This window comes from Salvelinus sp. IW2-2015, linkage group LG27 (genome assembly GCF_002910315.2).
Source record: "Salvelinus sp. IW2-2015 linkage group LG27, ASM291031v2, whole genome shotgun sequence".
Classification (NCBI taxonomy): Eukaryota; Metazoa; Chordata; class Actinopteri; order Salmoniformes; family Salmonidae; genus Salvelinus; species Salvelinus sp. IW2-2015.
In genome coordinates, this window is record NC_036867.1 from 6724591 (window position 1) to 6736759 (window position 12169).

At 40.3% G+C, this 12169-nt stretch overlaps 1 protein-coding gene across 9 annotated transcripts in view; it reads left to right on the plus strand.

The window, feature by feature from the left end:
• Window positions 1-12169, plus strand: part of LOC111953231 (band 4.1-like protein 3) — an 84040-nt gene that overhangs the window by 14479 nt on the left and 57392 nt on the right. For 2 of the 9 annotated variants that reach the window (XM_023972355.2, XM_023972356.2), the window contains exon 1: window positions 10824-10943. The exons of 1 other annotated variant lie outside the window; for it this stretch is intronic. The gene's annotated coding sequence lies outside the window, so the exon portion shown is untranslated. Of the gene's footprint in view, window positions 1-10807; window positions 10944-12169 lie in introns of those variants that run through there. 6 more of the 9 variants (XM_023972363.2, XM_023972364.2, XM_070435665.1 and 3 more) reach the window with 5 other exon arrangements.

Consider the following 12169-nt stretch of genomic DNA (forward strand, 5'->3'; position numbering starts at 1 on the left):
CACACACACACACACACACACACACACACACACACACACATCTGAAGTGTGATTGGTGATGTGATGGGTTCCTAAATATTTTACTGACTGGTGGGATACTGTCAGGCTAGAATGATTGTGATCTTCAGTGGAACATTGAAATCTTTTGGAGACTAAATATTTGACTTTGTCTCATTGGATAATAGGAGGAATAAACACTGTTTTTACAGATTTGATGGGTTAGGGTTAGATTTGATGTAGTTTTGTATCCCTTTTTGTATCCTTACGCTGTGTAATTAAGCATAGTTTAGCAATTCCATGATATGAAAGCTTAATTGCCCCAATAACTTTCTGTCAACATCACAGTGTAGCCTAATTTTACTCGTTCCCCTCCTTTTACCCTTTTGTAAACACTGTTAGGAGAGATTCACAAAGAGCTCGCCATTGTTGAAATATGAATTCATTATGAGACGCGCTGTTACATTGTCTTTGATTGCAAGATAATTAGGTCTTTGTGGAGTTCTCACTTATTCAATGGATATTTCTCTTGCTGTTGTGGGCCGACTGTGTTCGGCTGAGCATCGTTTCCATTTTGGATCTTGTGAAGACTTACTTTGGATTTGAAACAGAATTCTTGATTAGATGTTATTGGTGTAGAATGTGGTGCAGATCTCTGTTTTTACTGAAGTTTGCCTCATATGTTTGGTTAAACATTGCTGTGTAGGCCTACAGTACCAAACCCATGTTACATATATCCCTTTTACACTAAGACGTTTTGACGGCAACTTTGACATACCGGCAACTGTTTTTTCGCCTTTTCCTTATATCTGAAAGGTATTGCCGGTATCAAAGCTGAAACTTTTATTTCCGCCTAGCAACCTAGTAATCATTTAGGTCAACTTCTGCCTACGGCTTAGTATGAAACGTAGCCGTAATGCTGAGGTGGCATTGGCAGGCACTACGCCGTTAAACTCGTGTATGGTTGCTAGGCAGTACCAGTTAACCATCCTCCTGCCAGTTCTAAACTTTGCCTGGCATGTCACTGGTCAAATCTCTTTGCATAGCCCACCACTAAGCATGCACTGTTTTCTTAACCACAACTGGATGGATCCATAAAGAATTATTGTGGGAATAAATATAACTGAATGAGAAAAATATTGGAATAAAGCATCTTAATGCAATTGAAGGCATGTTTCAAATTGTTGCTTACTGAAACTCCCAAAGTCATCTAACCATTGTAATAAATTTGAAGCAATAGCCTACCAGTGTGTGGTCAACTATATGATAGTTTCAGCACCGTTTTGATTGGGACACCACCATCGCCCTACTTTGAGACAAGCGTGAGGACTCGTCTTGATAAATCAATGTCAGATTTGACTTTTCACTGAATCTCCGTTTAGATATTGGTTAGGCTACAGTTAGTTGGGGAAATGTTAGCTAAGTTGAGGTGAGTGCTGCTCATGATCAACTTTTCTAGTTGGCTCATTTGTTAGAACATTTTGCCAGCATGTTATGTAGTTTAACAAGTGGATTATTTTGCTCATCCTGACCAAAAGACTGTGACCACTGACTTGTCTCAGTGTGTCTTGACTTGTCTCAATCAATGTGATTTTGTTTCACTGAATCTCTGTCTGTATAGGCTATTTGGTTAATTGGTTTCTGTCTGGGCAAATATGTGGAGGTGGTATTGCTCATCTATTCATTTGCTCATCTATCACTAATCAGAAACATTTAGCATGCAATAATGTAGCCTAACTCAAGTGTAGGCCTATTATTTTGCTGGATCGCGTATAGGCAACTCCAAAAGCCCTTGGAGGTTGTGAAATATGAACACGAGACTCACATACTTTAGAAAATAGGATTGCTATTGTTTTCTATGGGTATCATGATGAAGATACTATATGACAGCGGTTTCACACTTTCCCGTGACACAAGTTGTGTGGGAAAAATATTATTTGTATTTTATTGTTATATTCCATTATATTCTTACTACAAAATATATGTGTGTTTGACTGTGATTGGGGTAGGTGTGTCTTGTCTGTTTAATGAACAAAATAATGAACTATTGATTTAATTTGGGCATAACATAATTAAACAAAAAATATGCCATTTATTTTTGATGGTGTATATTCTCAATGGATTTATTAAAACATCGTCACACCACTACTACCACTCATCCCCAGCATGCCGGCATGCGCACGGTAGGTATAAAAGGCATATGCAGGCATGAATGTGGTAAAAATGGGCCTGTTTGTAAGGGGGTCATATAAACATTACCCCATTTCTTTAACAGTCAAAATCTGTAAATCCAATGTGAAAGCAGCAAGAGTAACAACTAGGCTTAATAGGCCTAGTCTCTCCAAAATGAAGGGAAAATTGTACAGCATCACCCTCATTCATGACAACTCTACTATATTTGTTCTGAAAGACTTGCAGTTGAAACATGTCGTCATGGAAGCTTTTAATCTGAATAAAGAAGTCTTGAAATGTGCCCTGATTGCTGCTGTGCTGAATAGCCCCACAGGAGAAACAGTCACATTTTCCTTCCAGTTGTGGAGAGAAAACTACCTCTATGGATTAAGCACTTATGGCAGAAAAAAGGCTTATCCAGAGTAACACTAACACAACAAAGGGTTTTGCATGGTCGGCCTGAGCTCAGACTAAACATGTTTCAGAAGACAGTTTGTTGTCTGGCTTTGAAAACAATTAAAAAAGCAAATGCAATGTTCTTATCTCTGCCATGGCTGCTCCTCCTCCTTGCCTTTTAATTTTTACCTTTACCATCTTTGTTTTGACAGTTGGTTCTTGAAGCATACTTAAAGTCATTAAAATTCAGTTCCTGATTAAACAGTGATTGACTTGCCCCTCACGTCAGAAGCAGTCGAGTGTTTAATGAATCTCCATCGGCTTGTCTATTTTTCATCCGATAATTAGGAGTCTGTGGTAATGAGTCATACCTCGGAGTTGACTGGCGTCTCATTGGTGGCCAGGGTCGTGTTCATTAGACTCTAAACGTAACAAAACAGACTGAAACATGGAGGGCCTACCTGGACTTGTACAATAACAAACTCTCATTTTAGTTTTCCATTGCAAAACGTTTTAAAACATTTTCCGTTAGTGTGCCGAATGGACACGACCATGGTTTTCGTTGTGTATCTGTGAAGCTCCAGCTCCTCAGTGTCCTTGCCCAGGCTCTCACCCGGCGATGACACTTAACAAACAACAATATCCTTGCAGGCGTGGAGCCAAAGCCTCTGGGACTAAGGCTTCCCATCAGCATGCAAAGTGCATTACTGCTTTAATATGAAGGGGCCATATGGAGCGCAGAGGTACTGTATAGTGGTGCATGAACTTTTCGCTTGTAAGGGACATTTTGTTTTATAGAGCCACGTGTTAAACAGTACTGATAGGGTTGAGGAATTCTATTCATCAGAATGTAAGGCATTCACTTTTTGTTGTTGTAATCCATTCACAATGTAGTTGCTTCCCAGGTGTTTTTATMGTTGATTTCTTTGACCTGATGATGATAGCATGCATCAAATAAAAATGTGATTTAAAAGAGTACTGCAACAGGGTGTTACAGGGTGCAATTCCACAAGCCACCATATACTCTCTGCTGTGGAATAGTTCCATGTGAATAATATTATGAGTATCATTACACATAGCAAGACATGAACCTAAAACAGCTAGAATTCGCTCTTGAGTGCTACTTAATGTCGTTAGTCCCACTTGCAGGATGCTGGCTCACCATTCGAAAACAGGTTGCCAGTTGGAGTGAGATTGGCCTACACAGAAATGCATCAAACAGTAAATGAGACTTGGAGTCGGCGCCGCTCAGGCAACACTTCCAATTTGCTGAAGGCTCTGAGTCAGAGTGCTCAGTGTCTGGAAACCTTCCAAACCATTTCCTTTTCATCCCCCTACTAATCTGTTATGTGGATTATTAGTTCCCCCAAGGGGGGTTAGGAGGGGGGCTATGACGAAACAGCCAACCATCTACCCACTCTCTTCTTTGAAGTTTCAAGTTTTATTTGTCACATGCACAAGCACAGTGAAATGCTTATCTTGCATACCCTGCCCAACAATGCAATATTCAATATCAAATAGGATAATTAATTTAAAAAACACGAGAAATAAAAATTGAGAGGAAGCTATACTGAACAAAAATGTAAACGCAACATGCAACAATTTCAAGACTTACACTTACAAGTGAAATAAATGTATTAGGTCCTAATCTATGGATTTAACATGACTTGGAATACAGATATGCATCTGTGGGTTACAGATACCTTAAAAAAAAGGTAGGGTGTGGATCAGAAAACCAGTCATTATCTGGTGTGACCACCATTTGCTTCATGCAGCGCGACACAACTCCTTCACATAGAGTTGATCAGACTGTTGATTGCGGCCTGTAGAATGTTGTCCCACTCCTCTTCAATGGCTGTGCAAAGTTGCTGGATATTGGCAGGAACTGGAACAAGCTGTAGTATACGTCGATCCAGAGCATCCCAAACATGCTCAATGGGTGACATGTCTGGTGAGTATGCAGGCCATGGAAAAACGGAGACATTTTCAGCTTCCAGGAATTGTGTACAGATCCTTGCGACATGGGGCCATACATTATAATGCTGAAACATGAGGTGATGGCGGCAGGTGAATGGCACGACAATGGGCCTCAGGATCTTGTCACGGTATCGCTGTGCATTCAAATTGCCATCAATAAAATGCAATTATGTTCGTTGTCTGTAGCTTATGCCTGCCCATACCATAACCCCACCGCCACCATTGACATTACCTTATGGTAGATAAATGAACATTCAATTATCTGGCATTATCTGGCAACAGCTCTGGTGGACATTCCTGCAGTCAGCATTCCAATTGCACGATCCCTAAAAACTTGACACATCTGTGGCATTGTGTTGTGTGACAAAACTGAAAAAGAATTCTGCAGCATTGAAGGTCAATCAATCAATCAATCAATCAATCAAATGTATTTATAAAGCCCTTTTTACATCAGCCGATGTCACAAAATGCTATACAGAAACCCAGCCTAAAACCCCAAACAGCAAGCAATGCAGGTCCCCAAGAACACAGTGGCCTCCATCATTCTTAACGTTTGGAACCATCAATACTCTTCCTAGAGCTGGCCACCCAGCCAAACTGAGCAATCGGGGGAGAAGGGCCTTGGTCAGGGAGGTGACCAAGAACCCAATGGTCACTCTGACAGAGCTCCAGAGTTCCTCTGTGGAGATGGGAGAACCTTTCAGAAGGACAACCATCTCTGCAGCACTCCACCACTCCACCAATCAGGCTTTTATGGTAGAATGGCCAGACGGAAGCCACTCCTCAGTAAAAGGCACATGACAGCCTGCTTGGAGTTTGCCAAAAGGCACCTTAAAAACCTCTACGGACCCCCCCTCCCGGATCCGGGATCATCGTCATCAAAAAGCTGACTAGCATAGCCTAGCCTAGCGCCACAGAGATATCATATAATATAATTTCATGAAATCACAAGTCCAATACAGCAAATGAAAGATAAACATCTTGTGAATCCAGCCAACATTTCCGATTTTTTAAATGTTTTACAGCGAAAACACAATATATATTTATGTTAGCTCACCACAATAGCCAAACACACAACGCCATTTTGTTATACAATACATTTATGTTTTGTTCGAAAATGTGCATATTTATAGGTATAAATCGTAGTTTTACATTGCAGCCATCGTCACAAATAGCCACCCAAAACAGCCAGAATAATTACAGAGAGCAACGTGAAATACATAAATACTCATCATAAAACTTTTATGAAAATACATGTTGTACAGCAAATGAAAGATAAACAGCTTGTGAATCCAGACAATATTTCCGATTTTTAAGTGTTTTACAGCGAAAACACAATATATATTTATGTTAGCTCACCACAATAGCCAAACACACAACGCCATTTTTTCACCGCAAACATAGCTTTCACAAACCCCACAATAGAGATAAAATTAATCACTAGCCTTTGAACAACTTCATCAATGACAGTCTTATAACATCATGTTATACAATACATTTATGTTTTGTTCGAAAATGTGCATATTTATAGCTACAAGTCTGGTTTTACAATGCAGCCATCGTCACAAATAGCACCAAAATGTCCGGAGACATTTTAGACAACGACTAATCTAACAGAAAAAACCTCGATCATAAACTTTGCTGAAAAATACATGTTGTACAGCAAATGAAAGATACACTTGTTCTTAATGCAACCGCTGTGTTAGATTAAAAAAAATAACTTTAGTACAAAGCACAGCATGCAATAATCTGAGACAGAGTTCAGCCATTCTCCGCCATGTTGGAGTCAACATATTCCACAAAAATACGAAATAACATTATAAATATTCCCTTACCTTTGATGAACTTTCATCAGAATGCAGTGCCAGGAATCCTAGTTCGACAATAAATCGTTGTTTGGTTTTAGAATGTCCATTACGTCTGTCGAATTAGCAACTTTGGCTAGCATGGTGGAGCTCGCGTTTCCACAAAGATTTTACGCATGAACGAAAAATTCAAAAAGTCAAAATAAAAGTYGAATAAACTGGTCAAACTCAGTTGATAATCCATCTTTAGGATGTTTTTAAGAAATACATCCAATAACGTCCCAGACGGAGAATTTCCTCGTGTCTACCAAACGATTTGCAACCAACCATATGACAAATCCTCGTGCGTCACCAAGTACTACCGATATGGCTGACCTCTCACTCCAACGAGTCCCATCCGGTCCCAGAGAAGGCTAGAGACTTCATTCAACGTTCTACTGCCTGTTGACATCTAGTGGAAGGCGTATGAAGTGCATACAGATCCATAAATAAAAGGCAATTGAATAGGCAAGGCCTTACACAGAGACCCATTTTCAGAATTTTCACTTCCTGTTTGGAAGTTTGCTGCCAAATGAGTTCTGTTTTACTCACAGATATAATTCAAACAGTTTTAGAAACTTCCGAGTGTTTTCTATCCAATAGTAATAATAATATGCATATCATATGATCTAGGACAGAGTACGAGGCCGTTTAAATTGGGCACGATTTTTTCCCAAAGTCGAAATGGCGCGCCCTATTTCCAAGAGGTTAATTAAGGACTCAGACCATGAGTAACAAGATTCTCTGGTCTGATGAAACTAAGATTGAACTCTTTGGCCTGAATGCCAAGTGTCATGTTTGGAAGAAACCTGACAACATCCCTATGGTGAAGCATGGTGGTGGCAACCTCATGCTTTGGGGATGTTTTTCAGTGGTAGGGACTGGGAGACTGGTCAGGATCAAGGGAAAGATGAATAGAGCAAAGTACAGAGAGATCCTTGATGAAAACCTGCTCCAGAGTGCTCAGGACCTCAGACTGGCTCAAAGGTTCACCTTCCAACAGGACAACAACCCTAAGCACACAGCCAAGACAACACAGACGTGGCTTCGTGACAAGTCTCTGAATGTCCTTGAGTGGCCCAGCCAGAGCTCGGACTTGAACCCGATCGAACATCTCTGGAGAGATCTGAAAATAGCTGTACAGTGACGATCCCCATCCATCCTGACATAGCTTGAGAGGATCTGCAGAGAAGAATGGGAGAAACTCCCCAAATACAGATGTGCAAAGCTTGTAGCATTATACCGAAGAAGACTCGATGCTGTAATCGCTGTCAAAGGTGCTTCAACAAAGTACTGAGTAAAGGGTTTGAATACTTAGGTAAATGTGATTATTTCCTTTTTTAAATGTTTTTATACAAACCAGTTATGTTGTATTGTGTGTAGATTGATGAACGATTTAATCCATTTGAGAATAAGGTTGAAACATAACAAAATGTGGGAAAAATCAAGGGGTCTGAATACTTTCCAAATGCACTGTATGTACATGTAGGCAGGTATGGAACTTGGGGAGATGAGATGACAGTCAGAAGTCAGACCATGGTAAAGATTATAATTCAAACACAGATACATCAGACTGGATGACTTTAATAGGTTGTCGTTTACCAATGCATGCCTTGTGCTTTTGGGAAGGTGTCCCGGGTAGTCAATGATATAACATCTTCACTTGGAAAACGACAAGTCAGATACGTCAAAGGAAAAAATATAGGATCTTTATTTACTATTCTTTGTTTTATTTTAGGGTTGGTTTTTCAGCTATTTGATAATATGCCCGTCATACAAATTATTTAATAAAATAATAACTTTTTAGCATATTCAAAAACATGGATGCTCTTCATAGGAGGTTTCATTGTCGTTTGATCTGGTAATATGACCTGAAATGTTTGTACATTTAATAAAGTTTGCTGGCTTCATAATTCAACTTGCAATCTAAGTGTAATGAATACTCAGTGAGAAAAAGGTATAGATTCACTCGCAGAGAGCGGTAGGTGTTTATTTCGCCTTCACAGAAGGCRGGAATCGTGATCACAGGCAGGCAATGGTCATACACAGGTAGGCAAACAGGCAGGTGAATCAAAACTAGGACTGAAGGCTATAACTGGTTCTCACAAACGAGCTAGGAAAAGACTTATTAGAGTTAAAACGAACAATACCTCACAAAGGCACGAACAGAATGAACGGAACTAAATAGAGCTGATGAGACCAAGTGAGTAACTAACACAGGTGAAATCAATAAACAAAAATGAAAGACAGGGCTACGTTCCAGAACACAAAGAAACAGGGCTACGTTCAAGAACACAACGAAACAGAACACAAGGTTGACTAAGAAAATAAATACAGAACCTTACACTAAGTAATCTATACTAAAGTTACTGTTATGAATCTTAATTTTGAGGAGTCTAAACTGATTTATAATTTGATAGTGTCAACGGTGTGCGYACTGGGAGCGGAGTCAGGTGCAGGAGAGCAGAGAGTTGTGAACAGGCGCACACTTTATTTAGGCAGGAGAAACCAACAGCCAATGCAAAAGTGCAAACGCGCAAACAGTCACAATAATATAGTATAAACACAATAACATACCTCGTGAAATAAAACACGGAATAAACGCATACCAGTAAAGCGCGTCAACATAGACACGTAACACAAAGCAATCTCACACAAAGAAATGAGGGGGAACCGAGGAATAAATACATGAGGTGTGATTGGGGAATGAAAACCGGGTGTGCAGGGAACAAGACAAAACAAATGGATAAATGAAAAATGGAGCTGCGATGGCTAGAAAGCCGGTGACGTCGACCGCCGAACGCCGCCCGAACAAGGAGAGGGGCCGACTTCGGCAGTAGTCGTGACAGATAGGTTACTTCTGATGGTCATTAGTACCATCAGACCGTATCCGCTAATGCACTCAGGTCTACAGAGCATCATAAATGCATTTTCTGGGGCATTTTAATATAAATGGATATCGCAAATATAATCAAGCCAATCTGGCTGAATGGAAATGGACCCAGATGGCCCCCTGAAGGTCCTCACCAGACTGAAGGTCAGGATTCAGGTTGTTAATAGCAGAGGTGCATAAAGATGGCGGCCTCCATACTCTTACCACAAATGCCTCGTTTGCTAAGTTCGCCGTATTGTACATTGCTCTCTGTTACCCTTTTTTTGTTTCGGCATTAGCACAGTATAAATGATCCCAATTCTAGCTCCAAGACGCCTGCAAACCGAAAAAGTAGGTTATGCTGATTTATTAGCGCATTGAACCATGTCGTGTGCTGTAGTTTAAAATATCTGCGAATAGTGCTCCAACAATGACGTCATATCTGAATTACGACACTTTATTATAATTTTTTGTATTTAACCTTTATTAAACTAGGCAAGTCAGTTAAGAACAAATTCTTATTTACAATGACGGCCTACCCCGGCCAAACCCGAACCCGGACGATGCTGGGCCAATTGTGTGCCGCCCTATGAGACTCCCAATCACAGCCTGTTGTGATACAGCCTGGAATCAAACCAGGGTCTCTAGTGACACCTCTAGCAGTGAGATGCTGTGCCTTAGACCGCTGCGCCACTCGGGAGCCTTCGCCATTGCACATTGACAGTAAACAGACATTGTGTTATCTGTTTTGTGTGTTGCGTATACTGTAGTTTCATGTAGTAGTTTTGAGTTGTGTTCTCATGGACTATTTAAACTGTGTTGTTGTTCTATGCATGCATCAACCTGCACATTAGATAGAGGATGGCTTGTAAAACTAAAGACATCAGTTTATTTTTTTAAACATAATTTTCAACAACAAACATAATTTTCATCCATCCTCCTCCCCAACTTTTCCACCAGCTGCCACTGTACCAAGTGCATACTGAGAGCCAAATAAAACAACTTTACAGCTAGCAATTTGTTTACAATGGTCTCTGGCAGATTCTGTTTTTATTCCAAAGCTTCAAGGATATGTGTACCTGTATGTGTTGTATGGAAGAGCTCCAACTTGAACTTTTGCYAGGGGAGTCCCTAATGCCCAGCTGTGGTGCGGGCACTAATACCACTCACTATAGGATCACCAAATTGCTCATAACAAAAATATTATGATCCTACACTCTGTTGTAGTGCAAAGCTTATATCAATATGAAAATAAGTGTAAGCAAAAATATTTGTTCAAACATTTAATGATTTTTATCATCGATATAGAAAATAATAACACTACAGAAGTCTGAATAAGTAGGTTATGTATTCCCCGAATGTCCTTTGTGAGTGCGTGATAGCTCCTTGTGATTAGGACCTAAACTTCAGGGATTTTGTAGAGGTATACTTTTGTAGAGGTATAATTACGTAATTCAACACCAGGTATTATCCATCTCTGGGTCTGTTTTGTCCAGATTTTTTTTCATAAAGTGGGCATTCTTGGCTATCCCAGAATTCCGTGTGCCCGGTGTAGCCTACGGTGGCAAGCTAGCTTGGCTACTGCAGGCAGTGGCAGGATGACATAGGGGGACTACCGGAGTCAGCAGCCAAAGCTTGGAGAAACTGTACCCAGACAACGGATTTTGGAGGACACAGGATACCCGGTAATACAATAGTAACTCCGGATTTCATAAAGGGGACTCATGTATTGAATTCAGTAGTCGCACATGAATTGTGGAAAGAGAGAAAATAGTTTCATTATCGATGTTTTCATCTGAAAATGTGACGTGCGGCCGTTGCATCATTTACAGGAGATGACGATGCGATTCCCTTGTACAAAAAAATACTGCTCATGGATAACTTAGTTATAGTAACATTCAAGACGAATAGAGATATGTTAATTTTTATTGAATCTTTGTATCCCGTAGCCCTCGTTGTAATTTGAGAAATCATGCTTTCTGCATAAGCTACTTTGTATCATATGAGTATAATTTTCCTCTGGATACAGTATCATGGCCATGTGATCAAAACGGCCGATGCCTAGTTGCGACTGGTTAAAAAGTGTCTAATAATTGGRTTACGCATGGATTCTTGCGCATCAAAGGAAAAGTTGTCTGTTGTATTATTTTGTGGGAGTTGTGCGCTATTTTGTGCAATTTACTATGGCGGTATGCGTAACGTCTAGCGGTTTTGATAAGTTATTGGTAGACTGTCACCGGTGTATGACAGTTATGACTTGCAATCCCGAAGTTCCTGTCTCGGTTTTCGGTATGTGTTTCTGCAATGCGGTAGGTGTGGTCTGACTTCGGTAGATGGAGAGGAGGAGAGGAGAGCGTCTTGTGGCCGCTCTGCCAGCTGGTTTACTCGCCCGACGGGGCGTTTTTCAGCCCACATCATGGTTAGCAAAGTGAGGGCACATGTTACAGACACAGGTGGTGCTGCATTGTGCAAGCTCATGGGTCAGAACATGTAGCTATACTGGTCCATTGTTTACTATTTTATGGATGTGTTTTATTTTGGTCTCATCTGTCACCATGGGACATCAGAAATGGGTTATAATAGGCCAACAATGTACAACTATGTTTGTGTGTAAATGTAATAAACTGTTTACATTGGTACATGTTGGCTATTTGTCTGTTTTTATCATCATTTTGATTTATGATGTAGAAACTGCAAACTCCAGCACAAGGTAATGCTATGATTGATTTGAAATTAAATGGTTATGATAATGTCTGCACCACTCTGCTTGGAATGTTTAAAGTGATAGGTCTATCTGGAACTTGATTTATTTTCTTAGCGTATTTGAAGAGGTAGGGCATCAATGTGTGTCCATACCAATACTTACTCTCTCCAAATAGCAGACATGGAGGTATGGTCCACAGAATAGTGA